Genomic DNA, 12,382 nt, shown 5'->3' on the forward strand with positions numbered 1-12,382 from the left:
GTTTGTTTGGTTTCGGAGTACTTTTGGAGTTTAACTTGGTAGATTCTTTCTTTGGTGCCGTTTCACAATAATCACTTTATGTTTCAACCACTAGCAACCGGCCACGTCGGCTACTTTCTAAGCTGTACAAATAGTTTTGTATAACTATTCAACGAGATTTTTTTTTTTTTTTTTGGGTTTTTGATGAGATGATATTTCTTCTGTATTTGGTTACGAATGTAAAGTTTGAGTGCATGGATAGATTGACAGTCGTTGTTTGCGGATGTAGCATCATCAAGATTCACATGCAAATGCAGGGTAGTGATGCAATAATCTCTGCCAAAGTTCTTTGAAAGTGAGAATCTTGATGATGCTGCATCGGCAATAAACGACTTATAAAGGACTACTGAAAAGTATTAATCCACATCTCACCAGTGCCACTTTGCACTTCTGTATTCAACAAGATGATTCCATCTACTTTCCTTTCTGTTGCTGTCAGGTGGGTGTGGTTTATTTTCTATTTCTATTTCTATTTCCTTTGCCTTTCTATAATAGGCCTATCCATTAAATGGGTTTCAGTCTTTTTTTTATACATACGCTCCTTTTCCACTTTGCAGGGAACGATAAGATCTTGTTGCAGGCTATTGAAGATACATATAGCTAGCTCCTTATTCATGAGTTGACTTTGCAGATCTATCATTTTCTTCTGAGCACACTATACTCTGATGGAAAATAGAAGGCACTTTGTTAATAACCAGAGAGATAAAAGATTCTTGGTGAAGCTGCATGTCAAAGCATAAGCAAAAGGTGAGTTTCATTCCTCAAATCTTTTACATGTATGTTAATTTCAGATCCATCTCAAACCCTACAGATCTTTTGATTTTGATTATTATTATTTAATGGTGAATTTTTGTGGGTTTTCAATGCTCTCTCAGGAGTGCCAGAAAGGGAGAAGAACAATTTTCTGCTTACAAGATCCACTGAAGTGCAGAAGAAGTTCAGAACAAGAGGTGAGATAAATGGTTAAGTTTTCTTTTTCTGTTTGTGTTTCAGGTTTTTTGGTTTTTCTTTATGGGGTTTGATGATATCAGCTATATGAGTTGGTTACTGAAAATTAATTGGGGTTCCCACCACCTTTGTCTTCACTAGAAGTTATTCAAAATAAAAATTGATTATTTTATGGACATCCTTCGTCTGTGGATAGAGTAGATCTTTGAAAGTTGAAACTGCTCTGAGAACTTTAGTACCATATGCAAAGCTTATGGTGGAGACATGTCACATTGCACAGCCATTGTTATTGGCTTTACCATTAAAAACCTATCAAACTCCTTTGTGGACCAAACCTCCAGTCACCTTCTTGTAGCTTGGACCCCGTATATTTACTCTCACTTTTGCTTCTCTCTCTTGCAGACAATTTTCTGTGCACATATTTTTCACCTCTACTTCAATAAGAGAAACCCCAAATCTTTCTCAAAATAACTTCTTATTCATTGATCAAACTGCTCATTCACTACCCATTTTCAGTTTGTGGAGATCTGTGTGCCCCTGTCACTATTCACTGTCCTCTATGCCCAAAACAATTCTCCATTAATCCTTTAGACACCGGAGTTTAGTGTAATGTTTAGGTAACATATATAATTAATCATAATGAGGATTTGTGTAATTCCTTAATTTGATTTGTGGATCATCCTTTGTTTTAGAATCTTTCAGTTTTCTTGTTTGACAAATTGTTTGTAGTTGTATGTGAGTTGTTTGGTTAGGCAGATATATATATTGTGGCAACATGCAAATAGGTCTTTTGTTTGGAGTTTTTGTGTAGTCTGATATTACAACTTAAAAGAGTTTTGTAGGTAAATTGAACTTGCTTCTCCTCTAATCGCATTCATGTGTTGAACCATTTCTATCTAGCTAGCATTATTGCTTATATGACTGCAATTTTCCTCTGACAATATGCTAAATTCCTCTGTGAAGTATAATGGACTGCAATTGCATATTTCACGTCCAAATTAAAGTTTGAGATGATCCCTATTTGTTAAAATAGAAATAAAAATACTGCTTAAACTAGCTATTTTGCTGGGTGGTGGTTGTTTAATTATGTCTCATACAATCTTTTCATATATTTGCTCCAATTATTAATTAATGACTAATTACGTTTGTATGTGTAATCAAGAATAAAACCAGAAACGTGTAGGATTTATATATACTTGCATGCGTTAGTTTTCATAGATACAGTTTTTTTTTTTTTTNGAAAAATGAATGTTAATAGTACAAAATTAAACCAAGTAAATAAAGAATGAAAAAGAAATTTGTCCCAAAAATTTAGAATATCATTTTCATGACTATCTTCAAAAAGATCCACTATTCATTTGAGAATAAATAATATATTAATGGTCAGTACTTTATATACTAATTCTTTAACTAAAATATTTGGTATAGATTTATTTTTGGAAGGCAAGATTCTTTTTTTTGTTTTCTCTAGTATTTAAAACGGGCAGTTAGGAAAAAAAATATTCCCAATGTGGATTAATTATGTATATTATATGATTTAATTGGGTCTGAATGTTTAATTAACATTGTCGGTGACCACCTAAACCGATGATGGTGGTGACCCGTGAATCAAGGAGCAATATATATATTAATAAAAAGAATATATTCTTAAGACACCAACGTCGTCAAAATATACATATAAATTTTATGCATAACGACATAAATTTTCATATAATATATGGTGGATGATTATGGAGATATTAAGATGCGGTAGTGGTACTAGGTTTATTTTTTGGGCATGAAGAAAAGCAGATTGCTCCACTCAAAACGATGAAGGAACATGGCATTTGGTGGCCATGTGAAACTGCTTCAGTAATATTCTCATATCTATACCCAATTATTATTTTAGCTTAGGATCTGGACCTATCTGTACCTGTAGATATGGGAATCACATTCCTATGTTTAATATCGATTCTTGATTTTTAAATATTTGGAGTTTAAGAAACTGCTTGGATAGCCATAGCTGGCTAAAATCTAGCCCCGTTTGTCCTTGGCAGGAGAAAAACAAAAATAAGTCTTGATCCCGTTATTAATTTCACCTAATTTGGACGAACCCTCAGTCCCAGTCAGGACAGATTCAGAAATTTAAAGAAAAAAGCATTTCACATAAATAATATATACGAAATTAATAAATATATTCATAATTTTTTTGTTATATCAATTTATAATTATCTCATTACTTAAATAAAGGTATATATTAAGTTTTCAAAAAAAAATTATGCTCATTTAAAGAAGTTTTATCTTATTTATCTATTGAACTCTTATTAAATGTTGGTCGAATTTTTCATCCCAATTTTTGTCAGTGGACTTTCTAGTCAATTTCAGTATGGTTGTCCAGATTGAATACTCAAAAATTAAATATTTTTAACATAAAATGATGCAGCCAAAAAATAACCCTATAGGGTTGATGGTCAAGGATGTTTGCTCATTTACTTGAGCTTCTAAGTTCAAATTTTGGGATCATTTGCTACAATAATATTATGATTTATCTGGTTCTTTGAATTTATAAGATGTTTAATAGACTGCAAATATTAGTTGAGATATGCGAAAGTTAGCTTGGACATCCAGGTTAGCCCCCCTCCAAAAAAAAAAAAAAAAAAATGCAGCCAAAAAGATCGAAAAAAATATTGGAATTATGGTTGATATTTTTTTTATAAAATGCGTTAAGTGTAAGTAAATTAAAGAAGGTGATGTGGATGCAAAATGTGAAGAAATTAAACAAACTGATTCAGGAAGAGCCAAAATAACGACCCTATAGAGACTGGTCTTAGACGTGGCAATGAAATAAAACAGAAACAGGAGCAATAATATTATTTTAAATTTCAAAAGAAAAATAAGAATAATTGAATCTTGATATTCAATGCATGCAAGATTATCATACTGACGTGCCCCCAAACCCTAGCTAGCTAAACATTAAAACGTAAAAACGTATAGTAAAGCAATTAAATGTTATGACTTTGTGGTCAACATTAAAACGTTGAAGTCAAACTTCAACCCTAGATATATATAATAGCAATTAGCAATCTGAGGATGCATTTAGGAGTAGTGATGGGAAATTTTAAATACTGAGAGACAGAAAATTGATTGAGGTTGCTTGTGATGGAGAGATTGAGATTGAGTTGAATATAGGTAGCTAGCTCGCGTTCGTCAAAATCGATCTGAATATCCCCACCATGACTCAGTTTTTGTAACCAAATTAACTTACAATATTTGAGGACCCCAATTGAATCTTTAATTAAGAGCTATTCAAGCTTATATATATATATATATATATATATGTGAGTGTGTGTGTGTGTTCTGAATCAGAATCACAAAAACGTCGTCCTTGCCAAAGCTCTATCTATCTCTTCTCTTGTTCTGTTTCTGGTTCTGCCCTCTTCAAAATGCATCAGATTTGGACAGGACAATCGTTTCCGACCACAGTCACGTGGCTAGGTGGCCCCTTCCGTACAACTCCCTTCCCTCTTTCTTACTTCTTTTAACTAAACCACCCTTCTTCCCACGTGACGCGCCATCCCCCTCCACCCTCTCACAGTCACAACTTTTTACTCATTAAATGCACGCACAAGCCTCACTGTTATCATTCATTCATATATATATTGGTTATGTGGTCACAAAGAGAAGATTCATATATATTATACTTTTTTTTTTTTTTTTTTTTTTTTTAACTTAAACTCATGTTTTCATCGATGTCACTTTCTTCTTCCTTCCATAGTTCCATTTCTTTATATTGAGAACGCAAAACCTCTCTTCAAAAGTAATCTTAAAGTAATTATGAAAAAAAAAAAAAATCTCATTCAAATTAGTTTTATCACGCCTATGCCACTGGAAGAATTTTATTTCCAGTTTAGATCCACCAAGTAGGCAACTAATCCCTTCTTCACTAATGAAAATGTATAAAGTAAGGGTATAAGCGAATCTCTATGATAATGAATAGAACAACAAACATATCAAAGTATATAAGAAACACATCATGTTGTAAACACCGTACTAAATAAAGAACATTGACTATCGCATAGGAGACAAGAAATGAAGACGTGAAAATAATATAGAGGAACAGTAATAAACTCTTCTTTCGTCTTGTCCATCAATTTCAAAAACCATGAACAATTTGCTTTTCTCATTTCATATTACTAATTACTATATCAGACAAACGACATTCATTTGGTTTGCTAAAGTTACATTTTGAGAATCGAATTCGAGAGGACTTTTTCCTGACAAAATTCCATGGGGACGCTTGATGGAGCGAGAGCATCTTTAAAAGAAGAAGGGAAAACGAAAGTGGTAGGTAATCACAAATTGGGCGGCAAAGATTCCCATGTGGCACTTTGCAAATGAACGTCAAACCATTCTTAAGGCAAACGCTCCATCCATCAAACCAAGCAATGATATTCTATATTGATATAGAAAAAATGGCACATTTCATGGATTTTAGAGCGTGGGATCCCTATTCTATCCCAAACATTGACAATCATATAGAGTCATTAAAGCCTTAAGGCCTCTTGTGGTTGTTTTTATGACTTTCTTATATTATGCAACGTGTACAGATTCCATCTTTCGTTTTATTCACCAAATTACATATCTGATATATAGGATTTGGCTAGGAAAGAAAAAGAATAAACCGGTTAGGTTGTAAATACATATATGAAAATGAAGTTTTAATTTTTTTAATTTTTAACAATCCGACTTATGTTAATTATCAAGCAATTATAACGGGTTCATAATATAATTCAAAAATGGAAACATAAATATACAAATTGATATAATAATTTAATATCAACTATTTTACGGAAGTGAGTGTCAGTTGTCAAATCGTGTACAAGGCTTTAATTTTGAAATCGGTATCACAATCATTATCGTATCGTAGGGTAAAATATTTAAAAAACAAATTAATAAAATAATCAAAAACTTCTAAAAAGTAATATCACTCTAAATTAATTAAAGCTTTTTGTGGTATTATGAACTTTTAAATTTATGGTATTACATACTCCAAATTGAATCACAAAATTAAGAATTTATGATTATTTTATCTCAACCCTCATTCTATTTCCAAGATCAACGTCAATATCATGTTTTCAATTGTATTATGTGATATCACGAAAAATGGGTAAAACACATGTGCTTCTTCACTTTCTTCATGTAAACTGGGTAAATGTGGACAAGTTTTAGTAAATCGGATTGACGTGAATCTGGTTTCGACCTGAAATTTGTTTGGAGTTTTAGCCCAAATAATAAAAATCATATAAATTTGTATCGGTATTTTTAAATTAAGAACGGATACAGTTTGTTCGTATGATATATCCACATAATTTAAAAGGTTTAAGATATATTTTTTAATTATATATTGATGACTTATTCACAGTGTATTATATAATATATATATAAGTACCGAAAACTACGAATCATATTTGAGTGAATGTATTATTTAAGCAAATCCTAATTAAATTCCTCGTTAATGCTATAGAAATAATCACATCAATTCTTATTTCATCTGTAATTTCAAAATCCGTAGAGAGTGTATGTAAGACACACGGAAAACCTGAAACAGATAAAAAAATCAAAGATGGCAGGTGTACCGTGTGACAAACTCAAATAAGTTTCAGGGCGAGCATGATTGATGATTTGATAGGATAGAAAAGCAAAGTTCAGTGGGCCAACAAAATAAAAGAAAAATCTCAACTCTGCAACAGCCACGTCATAGTTGTACGGAATGGTCTTCTGTTCAGGTGAGGAGGGGATGAAAGAACTCTATCAACTTATGTTTTAATATTTATTGTATTATTATATATTTTTATTTTTCTATAATAAAAACAGTTATTAGGTTATCCAGCACGGGTGTGTGTAGTAAAAGCAAAAGGTGCTCAACGTTTCGTAAACAAATAAATTAAATAAAAATAAGGATATTTTATTTTATGTTTATGAAGTGATGTTTGATAAATTTTTAAAGTCATTATCAAATCCTTCCGAATGGGAGCGCTCGGGTTCTAATTAATATCATGTGATGTGGTACGATTTTAGTAGCTTTTTATCTTAAACTACTTTTAAGCGGGAGTGTATAGCTAGGATTAGAACATTCTTGTTAAGAGATTATATAGCGAGTAAAAGACTTATTCCAACTAAAATATAACGAAATCCCCGTTGGTAATTCAACGTTATTTATTTCAAAATTCCACCATAAAATAACAGTGTTAACAAATTTAAATTTAGAGAATGCAATATCATAATGCCCTTAAATCATAAATTAATAAATTATGTTTTAACCCTAAAGTACGTAGATTATAAAACTTACCATTTAATTTTCAAATTATGTAAAAAACACCTAGGTCACTACACACACTCGTTTGAAAAAACTGATCTAGGATGTTTTTGACGGCGTCGAAACCCCTGGTACTCCCCTCACTCTACCATAGTCATATCCAAAAACCCCTCTGGTCCCGACTCTTTGACCCTCTAATTGTCTGGTGCCATTAGGGGCTTCAGATTTCGATGTTTTCGCTGGTTTCCATCAATTTCGACGACGAAAATCCAATGGGACACCACCATGCAAACCACCTTCTCCAAATCTATAAAACTCCTATGTCCCAGAACTGTTTCGTCACCGTTCGCCAACCGAGAGTCATGTTCAGCGACCGTTTTTTGGTGAATTGGTGGACGGACAACTGTGAGTTGTCGTGGATGGAAGATAGGGTTTTGTAGGGAGGATGCGAGGAGTCAAATGGTGGTGGGTGGTTTGGGTTGTCGTAGTCAAAAACGTTAAAAAACTAGCAAAAACAAGTCGCATGTTGCGGCTGCATGGTCGGAGGACGACGAGTGTGAGGGGTTGTGAGGTATATGGCTTATGGTTTGTAGAGGGAAGGTAAGCGTTCAAATGGGTGTGATATGGTGATTTAGATGGACGAATCACAGGAAAAAAAGGCGCAAAACGCGGGGACAAGTCTCTAACGTTGCGCGGAGGGAATATAGGGGCGACGATCTGAACGTGCGTCGCCCTGTAAAATGACCAATTACCCTTTACCGTTACATCAAACCTTTTTCATCACTTTAAGGAATGAGAATCTGAAAAAATGTAAAATGGAGGTTACCAAATGAGAAGTCGTCAAAACTTGCGGTCGGGAAATCGTCGTTTACTATATAAACAAAATTTTAGTACACCGCATCCATGGATTAGGTAGGAAAATATCTGTACCCAGAGCAAACATGGGCACCCACATTTTATTTTTAAAGTATGGAGAATAAAAAATTAAATCTAATTAAAAATGGTATGTTAGTCTGGAATATATATTAATCAGTTGCATAGATGTAATTTAAGGTTACAGTAATTCCTTAAATAACAAGGTGGTGCCTTAATAAAAAATATGTATAGTTATATTTCAAGTAGAATTTACACTAACGGGGATATATATGGGCCCTAAAAGTATTCTAATATCCTCAAAATTCAATTTGAGAACTTAAGTCCATGTTTGTCTTACACTGTTTCTCAGATTCATTTATTCGGTTATCTCTTTTTTTTTTTTTTCGATTAAAAAATCGATATGTATTATTTACTTAATTGGGGCAATCTAATTGAAAATTAACCAACTCAAATAAGCTTTTTTTTTTTTTGGTAGGGTGGGAGTCTAGGGGTTGTATATGAGGCACGTAGAGATATGAACACTTGAACTCAGTTCGTGAGGAATAGTGTCAAGTTCGAGCCAAGGTTCGTTTGAGATTGAATACTTGGGCCCGAGCTCGAGCGCGAAAGTATGGGTGGGTACGCGAGTCGTTGCTGTACTCGAGTAATCAAGCTTGCATGAGCTCAAGCATTTGTGAGAATGGGTTGTTGTTTTTTTAAAAACTTGATAATAAAAAAATGTTACAATAACCTTGCAATTGTGGACCAACGAGATCATCAAGTCGAGCTTCAAATCGGAGAGAACTTGACTTGACCCTTAAATGAGCTACCGAGCTCAAGCTCAACTCAATTGACTTCGAATCACGTTCGAGCTTTTCATGAGATGAAGGCTCGAGTAGCTTGCGATGTATGCTGTTTCGGACTTACTCGCTTCTCATGCCTAGGTGAGAATGTTTTCCGATTATCCAACGTAATTCAATGAAAACATTTTTCTTTTTCTCATCATTTTTCTCTCATTCAATCTAAAAAATTAATCTTACTCAAGACCATAATTGCCGGCCCGAGAACATCGCCAGTCGACGTGGGCCGGAACGGAGTATGAATGACCGCGATCTGACCGATCTGTGTTTCTGAAAACAAACTAAATAAAGAACCAAAATAAATGAAATCGATGATATTTAATCGGAACAGGAAAATTCTTCGAAAATAAAACAGAAACATGTTTTATACAATGACTTTTCTTCATTCAATATCAACTAATATTTTTGGTTTAATGTATGTTTAGTAATTGGTTACTAACAGTGCTTATGAATGTATTAAATTAGGTATGTTAAAATCATATACAGTAAAACCTCTCTATAGTGGTACTTTATAGGAATAACCTTATTTAGTCAGAACAAATTCTAGTCCCAAACTGGGGATGATTATAAATTATAATAAACTCCATATTGTAATAAGTTCTCATTTTTTTAATCCGTCCTTAAGAAAGTTGCTCATATAATACATATTATCTGTCGATTGCAAAAAAAAATATATGATAGGTTAAATTAAAAATTAAAATAAATAAAATATTTATTTATCTAAATTATTTGTGACAATGATTATGCTTTCTAAACGTTGCTATCAAATCTTTAATTGTAGGTACGTAATACTAACTCATTTAGCATAGACATCTTTTTTTTAAAGTCAAAAAATATTTCTCCCCTTCTCAAACATGTTGGGTTGTTAAGTTTTTTTACACGAAACTTTTTGGTATTTCCGTATTATTGTCCTCGGGATTGGCTCCTTTATCTTTTGTCTAATTTGTAACCATGATTTTTTCTTCGTTTAAAAAATACAAAACATACATGACCTGTTGGGGTAATAAAATATCCCATAAATTAACCTTTCGGTATACTAAAACAAGAGTGAAATTCACTACATACTATTAAAGGAATTATAAATTAAAAATCAAAAACGTTATTTTTGTAATTACATTTCGATAATTAAATTTCTTATAGTAAAAACTCAGTTGATCTTAATTACAATTTATAAAGAGAATTACCGTGACGATACGTTTGTTTAGGTGGTCGAATTAATTGTGTTTTTTACATTTAATAAGTTCGGGGGAGCCTAAACAGGGGGGTCGCTGGAACGAGAAACAAGTGGAATGTATTTTCCGGGAGTATCTATTCTCATTTTATAATTCTAAGACATAAAAAATATATATGTTTTAAATTAATACTTAATGGAGTAAAACTATTCCGATAAAGTCATTTACACTATTAGTACACAATTATGTGAAAAAATAGTGAGTTTAAATCAATGCAATGCTATATACTAAGTTAATAAGAAACATATCTAAGAAAAGAAAGTCATTTTTAAGCAAAAAATAAGATATTATTACCTGTTTGAGACGTATAAACGTACTAAAAGATAATATTAATTGCCATTTATTTGTTTCCATTAATTACCCACACCCACATTGAAATAAAAGTCACTAAAAATAGAAGAGTTAAAATAAAATAAAAAGGGAAAAAAAACACAAGGGAATGGCAGGTGGCAAGTGTAAGCGGGAATGAACACACCAACCCGAGGGATCATAAAAAGAGAAAGTTTTAAATTTTAAGCAGCCAAGCAAAGAAACAGAAAAGCATGAGTTTGACCCCGTGTGCAACCCGATTTTACATAAATTAAGTCAGAAATACTCTCAAATGGGCATCTCCCTCCTTCCTCATGGATCTTCCGTATTCTCTACAATTTTGGAAAAAAATATTTAGGATTATATTTGTAAGTTTTTTGTGTAGTAGAAAAAGTCAATAAAACCATAATTACGTGACTAATGGTTAAACGAATAAAAATAAAACTCAAGAAACTTTTGATGGGAGTTTTTCAAGCACTAATTAAGGGATAGTAAGACGCGTATTCGATTCACAGTTTTCAAAATTTTAACAAAATTAGTTAAAGTATGCATTAAACTGTCCAGACACTCTGATATAATAATAAAATAAAAAAGTCATAATGTGAAAACATATGAAGTTTTGGTACATTTCTGAAAATGGCTATAAGGAATAAGTTGACTTACTAACATCTATTGGCCCATTCTATAATTCTAAAAATTGAAAGATTAAGAAGGAATTAATTAGTATTAATTAAAACTAGTGTCACCTGTACCCTAAGCATGGAGCCACTGAAAAAAAAAAAAAAAAACAGAAAAGCACACCCATAGTACATTGAAGCCAATACATTAAAAGCAATAAAACTCGTAGCCATTTATGTATATAATATCCTTCCACCTTCCTCCCTCTACAATACGTACGTGTACATTCTTTGTGTCTCCTAATAACTCTCTTTTTACATCTTTCTCTTTTATTTCTTCCACACTGTATTTACTGCTTCAAATTTAATCATTTTGTGATAGATTCTTTTTAGTATGGAAAATGTTGATAATTTCTCCCGTCTCAAAGGCCATTTTGGCACGGATCTGAATAGGGTATTGCTGCAGAGTGTTTATTCTTGCCAGAATCTATCGGCGAAAATATTACCCAGATATCGAAAACTTAGATTTTGATGGTACTTTATTATCTTTGATTAACTTTTGTATTATCTTTTTTTGGAGAAATAAAAATAGGGTTGTTGGTTTTGGTTTGTTTGGTTTACGGGTTACTTTTGGAGTTATTTAACTTGGTAGATCTGTCTTTGTGCCGTTTCGCATAACACTCTTATGTTTCAACCACTAGGAACCGGCACGGCGGTACTTTCTAAGTGTACAAAATAGTTGATAACTATTCAACGAGATTTTTTTTTTTTTTTTTTTTTTTTTTTTTTGGTTTTGATGAGACTGATATTTCTTCTGTATTTGGCTACGAATGTAAAGTTTAGTGCATGGAATAGATTTGACAGTCGTTGTTTGCGGATTGTGCTCATCAAGAGTCACATGCCAATGCAGGGTGTGAGCATAATTCTGCCAACAGTTCTTTGAAAGTGAGAATCTTGATGATGCTGCATCGCAATAAACGACTATTAAGGACTACTGAAAAGTATTAATCACATCTCACCCTTGCACTTTGCACTTTGTATCAACAAGATATTCCATCTACTTTCCTTTACTGTGCTTGCAGGGGGTGTGTTTATTTCTATTTCTATTTCTATTTCCTTTGCCTTTCTATAATAGAGCATACCATAAATGGGTTTCAGTCTGTTTTTTTTTATACATACGTCCCTTTTCCACTTTGCAGGGAACGATAAGATCTTGTTGCACGGCTA

At 32.7% G+C, this 12,382-nt stretch overlaps 1 long non-coding RNA gene across 1 annotated transcript; it reads left to right on the top strand.

Annotated features, from left to right (window-relative positions):
* The first annotated feature begins 324 nt into the window (after positions 1 to 324).
* Positions 325 to 2,215, top strand: LOC116104896. The gene is made up of 3 exons (XR_004123970.1): positions 325 to 478; positions 597 to 786; positions 915 to 2,215. It is a non-coding gene; the product is annotated as an uncharacterized LOC116104896 (long non-coding RNA).
* Positions 2,216 to 12,382: the final 10,167 nt, after the last annotated feature.

Source organism: Pistacia vera, unplaced genomic scaffold (assembly GCF_008641045.1).
Source record: "Pistacia vera cultivar Batoury unplaced genomic scaffold, PisVer_v2 Contig487, whole genome shotgun sequence".
In the NCBI taxonomy this organism is placed as follows: Eukaryota; Viridiplantae; Streptophyta; class Magnoliopsida; order Sapindales; family Anacardiaceae; genus Pistacia; species Pistacia vera.